We start from the raw sequence: 12,510 nt of genomic DNA on the forward strand, positions 1-12,510 counted from the left end.
ATTTTACTTTACAATACTGTATTGGTTTTGCCATACATTGACATGAATCCACCACGGGTGTATACAAGCTCCCAATCCTGAATCCCCCTCCCATCTCCCACCCCATATCATCTCTCTGGATCATCCCCATGCACCAGCCCCAAGCATCCCGTATCCTGTATCGAACATAGACTGGCACTTCGTTTCTTACATGATAGTATACATGTTTCAGTGCCATTCTCCCAAATCATCCCACCCTCTCCCTCAGAGTCCAAAAGTCCGTTCTATACATCTGGAGACACAGGTTTGATCTGTGGTCCAGGAAGATCCCACTTGATACTGAGCAGCTAAGTCTGTGCACCACAACTGCTGAGCCTGTGCACTAGAGCTGCAGCTACCAAGCCCACGTGCCTCAGCTACTGAAACCCCCTCACCTGGAGCCCATGCTTCCAAGTGAGAGACGCCGCGGCAATGAGAAGCCTGCCCACTGCACCCTGGATCCACCGGAGCCAGCGTGAGGAATCCCGCCCCACTGCAACTAGAGAGTAGCCCCCGCCCACCCCAACTAGAGAAAAAGTCCACGCAGCAATGAAGACCCAGCACAGCCAAAAATAAATAAAAAAATTTTTAATGGCATGCATAGATTAACAACCATGTGAAAAGAGGAGAAAAGCACCTATGCATAGAGTAAACAGACATTAGAAGAGAAAAATAAAATGTTGACATGGTTTACAAAGGGAATGGGGGTGATTTTTTTCCTCTTGACATACCGTCCCAGTAATCGTGTAATAACCATGTATTCTTTTATAATCAAAAGAAACATTTAATCATATTCCTCTCCAAAGTCTTGTTCAAATGCCATCTTCTAGGTAGCCTTCCAAGGAGCATAGCCAGGTGACCACAGCCAGCCAATGTCTTGCTTCATGTTTACACTTCTGAGGAAAAACCATACTGCAGCAGGAGCACAGTGCCTTACCTAGAGAAGGTGCTCTCAAAATGTGTGATCCTTTCTCTAGAGTCATATAAATTTCAGCAGCAGCTCGCATTTCTCAAAAAGAATACCCCAGCTTTCCAGTAAGCAAGGCAGGGATATGAACCCAGATTACTATGTCTGTTTTCACCTTAAAAGCACTTGATGCTGAAAGGGTTAAGCACTAGGTCCATTATCATTCAGCAAATCATTGGCAGAAGCATTCTAAACAGGTCATTCAAGAAAGAGAAGTCTAGTGCAAAACATATAAACCACCAAGTATATTTTGAGCAGAGCAAAGAGCAGAGGAGGAGATTAATAAAGCATTTGGAAAACTCAGCTTTGTATTACTGACTGTGTAACTTTGAGCAAGTTAATTTACCTCTCTGAATTTCAGTTCCCTCTCTGCCACACTGGAGGGATGATGGTGGACTAATCTACAGGATGACCAAGGGTTCAGCTCTGATCGTGGTGGTGGTGGCTGCTGGAATTGCTACACTGAGAAAGATTCTGAGGACAAAGCCAGGCTTAGTGGGGAAGAATGTTATAACTGATTAATTACTTCTGCCATGAGCAGGGGATTTGAAATGGGTATTATGAATATTAGACATTTCTCTTTCCTGTACCTATTGCTCTTGAAGATCCTTTCTAGCCCTATGTTTGGAGTCCCCAGGCTTAGATCTATTCGTGTGTTTGGTGGGCATAATGTTCATCCCATAGGCAATTCTCTTAATTCCAAAGGGGAAGGAATTTTAATTATCTTCTGAAACTATAGACTTTGTCTCCAGCAATGTATGTGATATATATTTAAATAATCTGTAAGACTCTCAGAGATCCTTAGAGATGAAAATGTCTGAATACAAGGTGTTAATTATATAATTGTAATCATTCTTTTGAGATAAATCATATTTGGCTGCCTCTCCTGTCCACACAGTGCCCTCCCCTCTGGTTGAAGTTGGTCCCAGGAAGTGGGCGTGTATCTTGATTGGTCGTAGTGGGCAGTGGCGTCAGTTCATAGGTGAAGAAGGGGAATGTCCTGGGTACGATACCAGAGCCCCAGACCAGAGTCTTGCCATTCATCACTCTGTCTGGCCTCGCCTGGAATGTTACATGCTTGGGATTTCTGCAGGGAGCTTGACCTTTGCTTTATCTTTGAAAGAAATATCCTATAACCATTGGGAAAGGTATTGTTTGAACAATTTAAGTAACACAGAAATTATATGTTTGTGGCTGACAAAGGCACTCATAAACTGGACGACAGATAAGCACATCCTGAGGGCCTAGCAGAACAGTCAGGCTGTCAATAACACAGGCTTTGAAACCAGACTGCTGTGAGTCTGAATGTAGCTCCGACATTTATAAATGAATTTGCACCAGCCACTTAGCCTCTGTTTTCTCATATGTAGAATGGGCTCCATAATAATACCTACTTCAGAGGGTTATTGTATGACATAATTCATAAAAAGCAGAAGTGTCTGGCACAGATTAAGCCTGCCCTATATAGGAAGTATTACTATTAATATTATGTTTTAAATAATTAGTAGGACTTCTTTGACTATCCAGTAGTTAAGACTCTGGCACTTCCAATGCAGAGGGTGTGGGCTTGATTCCTGGTTGGGTAACTAAGATCCTGCATCCTGCATGGCGAAGCAAAAAAAAATTATTAGCAGTGATTTCTAATTACATATGAAATAAAACTCAAAAATGCAAATTTAGCTTCTATAAGCTTTGTAGACATCAAGACAGGGGCTGGAATGGGGTGGAGTTCTTTCATTGTTGTTGTTTTAATACTAACAGAATGCTCATTTTTAAAAAGTTAGAAAATTATATGGTTGGCCAAAAGAACAAATCAGTACTCAGAAATAACCATGATAAATAACCTGTTTATCTTTTGGTGTATATCCTCATGATGATGACACACATATGTTAGAACAAAAAGGACACTTGACATGGGCAATATCACACTGAACAAGATGTTTTATAGCCAGCTGTTTTTCAGTGAGTAAAGGGAGGTCTATAGGCAAATGTCAGAGAAGGCAATGGCACCCCACTCCAGTACTCTTGCCTGGAAAATCCCGTGGACAGAGGAGCCTGGTGGGCTGCAGTCCATGGGGTCGCTGAGGGTCAGACATGACTGAGTGACTTCACTTTCACTTTTCACTTTCCTACATTGGAGAAGGAAATGGCAACCCACGCCAGTGTTCTTGCCTGGAGAATCCTAGGGATGGGGGAGCCTGTTGGGCTGCCGTCTATGGAGTCACCCAGAGTCAGATAGGACTGAAGTGACTTAGCAGCAGCATAGGCAAATGTACTGGGTTTTTGTATGTGTGTGTGTGGTTTGTTTTTTTTTTAACTGTTTAAAAGGCACCTAACATAACATTTTCCACTTTAAATTATACAGCTCAGTAGTGTTAAGTGTATTCATATTGTTGTAAAACAAATCTCTGGAGCTTTTCATCTTGCAAATCTACCCACTAAACAACTCCCCTTTTCCCCTTCCCCCAGCCCCTGGCAACACCATTCTGTGTTGTTTCTGTGGGTTTGACTGTTTTAGCTGCCCCGCATAAGTGGAATCATAGCGTATCTGTTGTTTTCTGACTGGCTTATTTCATTTAGCATAATGTCCTCAAGTTGCATTCATGTTGTAGCATGTGGCAGAGTTTCCTTCCATTTTAAGGCTTGATAATATTCCACTGTATGTTTGTATGAGCCGTATTTGTTTATCCTTTTCTTCACTGATTGATTTTGGGGTTGTTTCTACCTCTTGGCTATTAATAACGCTGCTATGAATATGGGTATGCAAATAGCTCTTCAAGACCCTGCTTTCCATTGCTTTGGATATATACCCAAAAGTGGAATTGCTGGATCATATAATAGATATATTTTTAATTTTTTGAGGAAGCTACATACTGTTTTCCATAGTATAATAGCTGCACTACTTTACATTCTCATCCATACATTCTCGTCCACAGTGTACAAGGGTTCTGATTTCTCCACATCCACTCCAACATTTATTTTCTTTTTCTTTTTCAATAGTAGCCATCCTAAAGGGTACAAGGTGAACATATGTATTCAGTTCAGTTCAGTTCAGTCGCTCAGTCGTGTCCGACTCTCTGCAACCCCATGAATAGCAGCACGCCAGGCTTCCCTGTCCATCACCAACTCCTGGAGTTCACTCAAACTCACATCCATCAAGTCGGTTGATTTAACACAGTTCTAGGCAGAATGTTTAAAATTCTCAAAAGAACAAGTTTTGATACTGAGAAATGTAGAATCTTCTTTTTTATGTATAAATGACTAACAACCTTTCTGAAACTTATAAACTCTCATCAGACATACTCTGCTTTGTGGATGAGCTTCTTATCACTCCAAATTTTAGGATGTTTACTTATCAAAGGACAATTACTAGTTCTGTAATGTTGCAGCAGGTCAGCCCTTGGTACTTGTTTTCTTCTTCTCAAAAACCAAGCTACTTCCCACTGTCTGTCTCTTTGATCTCCTCCAAGCCTTTAATCTCCTCCTCCTTTTCTGGTTCCCACCCCTGCCCTCTCCTCTTAAATGAGGTGTTCTCCATTGTTCCAACTTCCCAACCTGTTTCAACCCCTCCCCCTCAGCCCTCCCCAGCTAGGCCCTGAAATATCCCCTACTTCACTCTCGTGCTGGTGGGTCCTGGGAACCCTCAGGTCCTTGTCTCTGGCTTTCGACCTTGGTTAACCTGCTCCAGGAAGCTGCTCAGAGGGGGTCTGCCTGTTTGTATGTGCGTGTGTGTGTGTGTGTGTGTGTGTGTGTCTAAGGTGAGATACTACAAGCTGCCATTCCCTTGGCAGATGTGGTTCCCACATATGCATCTCACCACATTGAATGTCACCCTATTATAGAGACACATTCTTTTTTTTCTCACATCCCAACCTCTACATGCCAGCCAGCATCTAACCTGAACCCTCTGAACAGTTGGTTGTTAAAATGCCCAAAGAAACCGTGCTGACTCCTGTGTGCTATTAATACCTTCCTAAGGCTTTTCTTGAGGCTGTTATAATATATATTATTTTTGTCATAAATGCTGACCTAAGACACTGTCCCCCCTCATGAAATGGGACCCTGCCATACCATTTTCTGTCTTTTTTAAATTATGTTAAATTTACAACAATACGCTGTACAGATTTTTTCTTTTTTTCTTTTTACTGTACGGATTTTAAATGTATGATTCAGTGAGCTTTGACAAACATGAACCCCTGTGAATTACAAGATTCTGATACACAGTCAGCTAATTTAGAGAAATTGCAGGGGTCCACAGAACTGTTGGAAAGAGCGCAGAGTTTGGAGTCAGGAGACCTGGTTACCACGTCAAGCCTTTGGCATTAACCAGCTGTGTGACTTTGGGCTGCTGCCCTCGCCTCTCTAGGCCCTGGCTTCTCTCCCTACAATGAGGAGGCTGTCTCTCAGTCCACGTGACACAGCAGGTATTGGTCAAAGGTCACAGAAGACTCCTGAGAGTATGCAGAGCTACTGTGTCCTGCTGATATTTGCAAAGTGAATGCACCTCACCTGGATCCTGCCAATCAAATTGCTGAAGAAGAGAAAGTGAAGAAATAATAATTATATAATAACAATAAACAAAGATGGCAGAAATCAGCCAAACCAATCCCTGCATCTTGTAGGAATGTACCAAGTGCTTGTAAGTAAACCCTTCTCAAATTTGTTTGCCCTGGTACATTAATAAAAGAAGATTCTGAGGGGATTAGCGTCAAATTCACAACAAGTACCCAAAACACACTGTTTGCCAAATAGGCTGAGTTTAGCTCTTTTGAAGCTAATGTGCCTTGCTGAAAGAGGAAAGGGCTTCTCTGACAACATAAGAGAAGATAGTACATTTCACTTTTCAAAACCTTCTTATCTATTTCTCATTTGTTCTATATGGGTTCTGTGACAAGGAAGCAGGACAGAGATTATTCCCTCTCCTTTTTTCAGGTGAGGATCCTGAGGCCCGGAAGGATGATGTGAAATGTTCTCATAGCCACCAGCAAGCACACCCCTCTGATTTCTCAGCCTGTGCCTTTGGGCTGTGCCCCACCATCTCTTCTGCAGACAAATCAACCAACCCAGAGAACAGAGTCCAAGAAGAACGAAAAACTCTAATAACAACAAGAAGAACATCCATAGGTGGCACTTAACAGTTACAGACAATTTATTGCCTTCCCATTAGATATTAACACTTGTGATTTTCCCAACAGCCCAGTGAGGGTTCTCTCTGTTTAACAGAAGAGGAGGTGGAAGCACAGAGAGGGCCCCTGGTTTGCTGGTGCTCACAACGCAAGGAGGCTGTGGAGCTGAGGCTCTGCCCAGGCTTCCTGGCTCAGAGCCCTGGTACCTGTGCTACACTGCCTCCTGCCTCACTGTGCTGCTGAGAAAAAGCTTTCTAAACAGAGCTGGTCGCTGACAAGACGCACAGCTCTGAGAGCAGTGAGGCCCCTATTCTGGGCACTTCGAGTGGAATCAAGGTGATGGTGATCATTACTGAGCAGTGTTTACAGCAGGTAGGGTTGAGGCAGAGGGCTGGTGGTTTGTCCTGGAAGGTCCCTTCCTACCAGAGAGTGTAGGATTTGATGAAATCTCTCACAGATCCCAGTCTTTCAGTTCATGACGTTGACAAGTCCTCCTGGCTCTCGAGCTCTTGGACTGAACATCCCCTCCCAGCCTGTCCTGCCTGCCAACCATCCCCTCCTCATGGGCACTGGGATCAGTGAGCTGTGAGAACAGGTGGCTATTCGTGGATCATCTTGGAAATCTGACAGCATGGTCTTCAGCTGAGGGACTAGAGAGGAGGGATAGCAGAACAGTAAATTACAGGTTGTCCACCGGCTGATTAAATCAGTGCCTGTGTCCAGCACTGTGGAGATGCTGCATGCCAGGCTCACTCCTGGGCCCAAGGCCCAGATGTCAGTCACAGAACCACAGTCAGAGTGCCAAGCGCTCTCTGCAGTCCCTCATCCAGCCCCTGCATTTCACATGTCGGGATACTGAAGCCCAGAGAGGGGAAGCAACTTGCCAGAGACCACACAGCATTCCTTCAACAAAATACCAAGGGTCTACTGTGCCACAGACTGTGCTTGGGAACACTAAGGATGAACAAAATAGCCACAAGCTCCAGGCTCACAGAGTTTACACATTAGTGGAGGAAATGGGAAAAAGTAGGTACACGTATAAAATCAGAGATTGTGATCTGCGTCATCAAGAACATGAAGTACTGCAGCCAAGCTGATCAAAAGCAGTCTCTCTGGGAAGGGCCGTTTCAGCTGAGGCTTGAAGTATACGCATATGCTGTTTGTGTGTCTGTGCTGCGAGGATGTGTTCCAGGCAGTGGCCCCGGGCAGGGATGAGCTCCCCATGTTGGAGGTGCTGGCACAGGGCAAGGGCAGGGGAGAGGAGCAGAAAGGGGAAATCTGAGGTGGATGGAGTCTGGAACACATGGTGTCTTGTGGGCCGAGATGAGAGGCGAGGAGTTCATTTTCATCGCACTATGAAGCCATGGGAGAGCTTATGCATGACACGCTATAACATTTCCTGCTTTTTCCCAATGCGGGGGCTCCCTGGGAGCCCTGTTACCCTGGAGGCTTGCAGAAAACACACCAGGCAATCCTATCAGGGCAAAGTGAACCTGGCTATTCCTTGTCTTTAGTGATCACTACACATTCTATCTGCATTAGGTAATTAGGAAGGAAGTGACGTGAAGGAAGGAAGTGAAAGTCACTCAGTAGTGTCTGACTCTTTGCGACCCCAGGGACTGTAGTCCATGGAATTCTCCAGGCCAGAATACTGGAGTGGGTAGCCTTTCCCTTCTCCAGAGGATTTTCCCAACCCAGGGATCGAACCCAAGTCTCCTGCATTGCAGGCGGATTCTTTATCAGCTGAGCCACAAAGGAAGCGCAGGTAATTAGGGCACTCACGTTATTTGAAGTTCCCTATTCCGTCCATGTGTCACAGATCCAGAAAGTCCAGTGCTATGGGATGCGGTGGGGATCAGCAGACCTCTCTGAGGCAGTGAATGCCACTGGGACAGGAAGTCAGGCAGCTTTACTAGTTTACCACAGCCTTTCCCCACCTCATTCCTACAGCTAGCACTCATCTTCTTTGCCATAGAGGTGTGAAATGTTAGAAACTGCTATCAAGACTGCTCAGATGTAAAGATATTTAGTTCCAGATGGCCATGGTTAGACAGGCAGAGTTCATACTTTGGTAATCACACCTCCTTCCTGTTGCCCTGTGCCATGTGGAGTCTTTAGGGATGATGACACAGATCAGTAATCCAATCAACAGATGTTGACAGTGTGACCTCCTGAGTCACATGACCTCATCTGAGATAAAAGGGCACTCATTTCTTCACTCTTCTCAACCAAGGAAAAGGCCTGAGGAAGTCTTGGCAGGGAAACTCATAAACCTCCCTGAAGGTCACAAAATGCTATCCTCCCTTTTAATCTAGATATTTCCCAGATTTAAATTTTAAGTCCTAACTCAAGTACAGCCACCTCCAAGAAGTCTTCCCTAACCACCTTTTCCCTGTCCCTCTGGTCTGTGCTCTTCTCTTCCTCCCCTTGGTCTCTTAAACGTGTCTGTACCATGTGTTTAGTGACTGGCATGGTATCAGCCTGTGTAGGGATCTAAATGCAGGTCGTTGGCTGGGAGGAAAAAGCACCAGAGGAGGCTGGGGCCTGAGGCCCACCAGTGTGTGTTGGGCCCATCTAATCACAGTTCAACTCAATTAAAAAAAAAATACTGTGGAGGAGGCCAAACAAAACATGTCTGTGGGCTGAAATTGGCCAGAGGGCTAGCAGCTTCCAACAGCTAGAATATTATCTGGAGGAGAAGGCATTGCATTTAGAATCTTTAGAAGTCCTGGAGCTGCCCCCAACTAGCAGCCTGAGTCCAGATAAATACCTAATCTTTCTGAGCCTCAGTTTCCTTATCTATACATTAGGGTAACACTGTCTCTGCTTTCTTCATGAGATTTGAAGAATGGTTGCCTTGACTCTATGCCAGTGACCACCATCCTGTTTCCAACAATAGTAGACATTTATTCAGCAGTTACTGTTCTAAGCACCTTAACTCACTTAGTCCCCACAGTAACCCTAAGAGGGGGGTGCTGTTACCATCTCTTATTTTACAGATGAGAGAGTGAGGCAAAAAGAGTTGAAAGAACATGCAGGTGAGTGCAGAGCTGGGACTATAACACCCTTACACAAATACTGGTTCATTTAATATTCTCTGAATTTTATGAGGCAAGTATTTCACTTTTCACCATTCTATAGCTGGAGACACTGAAGCTCAGAGAAGTGAAGTAACTTGCCTGGTATCACACAGCTTGAAAGTGGGCAAACCTGAGCCTGAATGCAACTCTGACCCCAAACCCTGTGCCCTTTTTTCTGGGCCAGAGGTGAAGGACAGGCAAGTGATCTGTGAAGAGAGCAGTGTGCTGACACAGTGTTCTGCCCCAGGACAGAAAACATGTATTGCCCTTTCTTGTTTTGACTCCAGTCCCTAGCTCAGGGCCCTTCTGTCCTGGAGCACAGTTATGATCATGTTGCCAGGAAAATTGCTTTCTGCCTTCATTGTGACTGTTGGTTTCCACTTGTCCCCATGAACTTGGATGTTTCTTGACCCTGGAGTGTTTAAACATAGTTACCTTCCTTTGGCTATGGGAGTTTTGCACTTTTGACGTGTACTCTCTCTCTTTCCTGTGGTATGGTGCAAGAGCCTAGAATGGGATGGGAGAGACTGAAGTTCTGATCTTTATTCTGCTGCCCCAGCATCCTAGAGCAAGTCATTGAACTTCTGTGAGGCTCAGGGGACAATCACATCTGTCCTCTCTCCATGACAGCCCTTTCAGAAATGCAGTGTGGAACAAATAGACGGTGGGCTGCAGAGAGGTAAGGCATACCAAAGATGCTCAATAGATGACCCTCACTGACTGTGTGAAGTGGATTTGCAATGATGTGCAGACAATGCTGATAATACAGTGTTAAAAAAAATTAAGCTGTGGAATGTGCAGTATAGTCTCAGCTATGTAAAATACAAATAGATAATAGACTAGAAGAAAATATACCAGCTTGACTGTGATTGCTTCTGGGTTGTGCGTGTGTATGTGGGCTCTGCTTTGCTAGACTTAAATTTTTTTTCTATTTGCAAAACTTAGCCAATTTTGTATTATATTTTATCATTTAAAAGTATATATGTAATTTATATGTTTTATACATAATAAATTTATTATATACACTATAAATTAAAGTATATATATATTAAGTAATTTATAAATATATATTTATGTATAAATAAATGTATAAAATTTAGTACCTGGGCCCTTGACAATTTTGCTCTAGTTACCAGAACATTGAAGAGATAAGGTATGACCTTGCATCCATTCATTCATTCATTCCCTTGTCCAGAAAACACATGGAGGGCTTGCTGTGTAAAGGTAGCAGTGATGATTACTATAAACAACACTAAGAAGAATGGGGTATAATCCTTGCCCTCAAGAAATATATTATAATCTAGATAGAGGATAAGGCATATTGATCACTAGCCATAATTGAAGATAGAAAGTACTAAATATTTTATGGAAATTGTCACTAGGAGTTAATAGCGGGGGAGAAATCTACTCCAGCTATGGAGATAAAATTTTTGTAAAGAAGTTGTAATTTTGTGCTGAACCTTGAAGGACTAGTAGAACTCTGGGTATGTGGAAATGGGAAGGCATCATTGGCAGTAATAAAAGTAATGAATATTTACTTAGGACATACTATGTGCCAGGCATTGTACTTTTAAACTACACACATTCTCCCATTTAAGACCCACAGAAGTTCTATGAGGAAAGTAGTATTATCATCTCCAATTGACAGATGGGGAGACTGAGGGTTGAGAGATGAAAGTTATTCTCCTGAAGCCACGAGATGGTCAAGCTGGGATTCACACTCAGGACCTCACTGTGAACAGCTTTGTCACAGAGAAAGTACATGAATTGAGGCAGGAAAGCATGGGGCCCACAGGGAATTAGATAGGAGCTTTTTGAAGACACCATCTTGTGTGTCTTGCTCACCTTTCCATGTCCAGGGTCTGGACTGTAACTGGCACATTGCAGATGGCTTAGTATATATTGGTTGAATGAAAGGATAAAAGAAACAGTGAGTAGTCGACTGTTGCTGGCATGTAGGCTGTGTGGCTGAAAGCAGTAGGACAGGCAGGCGTGTGCATGCCAAGATTTTAAGCAAAGGCAGGGCCCATCAATCGAAGAAGCAGAGAACTGGCTCAGGCAGCATGGCAGGCTTCATGGCAAGGAGGAGAACAGTTAGTTGGTGGGGAAGCCCACAGGAGACCACTTGAGAAAGTTCAGGAACACTAGGGAGAGGAGTGGGAATGGAGGAAGAAGCTGTGTAGGTAGGATAGATTAGAAAGAGGCCATGGTATGATGCCTATCTCTTAACTCAGAGTGGGGAATGCGTTAAAAGAAAATTGATTTTCTATCAGAACTTTACAAATCTATTCTTCATCTTTTACTAACTTCATTGGGTGGCTTGGGCAGCCTCTGAGCCTACTTCCTCATCTGTATAATGGGGGTAATCATACTTACAGAAACCCTGAGGGTTAGCCATGTTATTATGGGAACAGTCGGACTTGCCAGGTGACTCAGTGGCAGAGAATCTGCCTGCAATGCAGGAGATGCGGGTTTGATCCCTAGGTCAGGAAGATCCCTTGGAGGAGGAAATGGGAACCCACTCTAGTATTCTTGCCTGGAGAATTCCATGGTCAGAGGAGCCTGGTGGGCTACAGTTGCAAAGAATCAGACACGACGGAGCGACTGAATACGCAGGCATGGGAACAGTCAGTACTTCTGACTTCTCCTTATCCTCCTTACACTGTAACTATTGCTGTTTCCATCTAGTTGACAAGAGGAGATCTAGGCTGAGCCTCCTCTCATGAACTGAAGTAAATTTCTTGGCATGTGCCAGAAGGTCCAAGAGTCTTCAGGTTTGGGAAAACATTGCCTAGCTAATACTGTCTGGCCAATGCCCCTCCCTTGCTAACCCCACCTACTCTTCCATGTTGGTATAAAGAGGCCTCAAGCCTAGGAGTCCCTGGTATCAGAAGAAGATAAGTGATAAAGCCCAAGTCCTTTCAGAAACAAAAGGCTCTCTGGAAAATCAAACTCAAAGAGGAATAAAATGGAATATCCAAGCCCAGATAAAGGAACCACCTCTCTTTTACCTATGTTCCCCTCCAAAAAATAGTTTCAGGGAACTTGTATCTTTCTTCCTACCCATGAGCCGGATGCAGGTATTATGCTTCCCATTTTGTGAACAGAGAAATGGAAGCCCAGGAAGGCTCAGGAGGCTGCTCCAATTCATTCAGCAAAGCTGGGGATGGGCCCAGGTTATAAACCACGTCTGCTGTCTCTAATCCCTGCTCCAGCCTCCGGTCTCTCTTTTAGGAAGCTGTCAGTACCAGGAGGCAAACAAGCACGTAATTATAAATAGGTATTTGGACCCACTTTATTATTTTAATGTTTTAGAGTT

Source organism: Budorcas taxicolor, chromosome 7, assembly GCF_023091745.1.
Source record: "Budorcas taxicolor isolate Tak-1 chromosome 7, Takin1.1, whole genome shotgun sequence".
Classification (NCBI taxonomy): Eukaryota; Metazoa; Chordata; class Mammalia; order Artiodactyla; family Bovidae; genus Budorcas; species Budorcas taxicolor.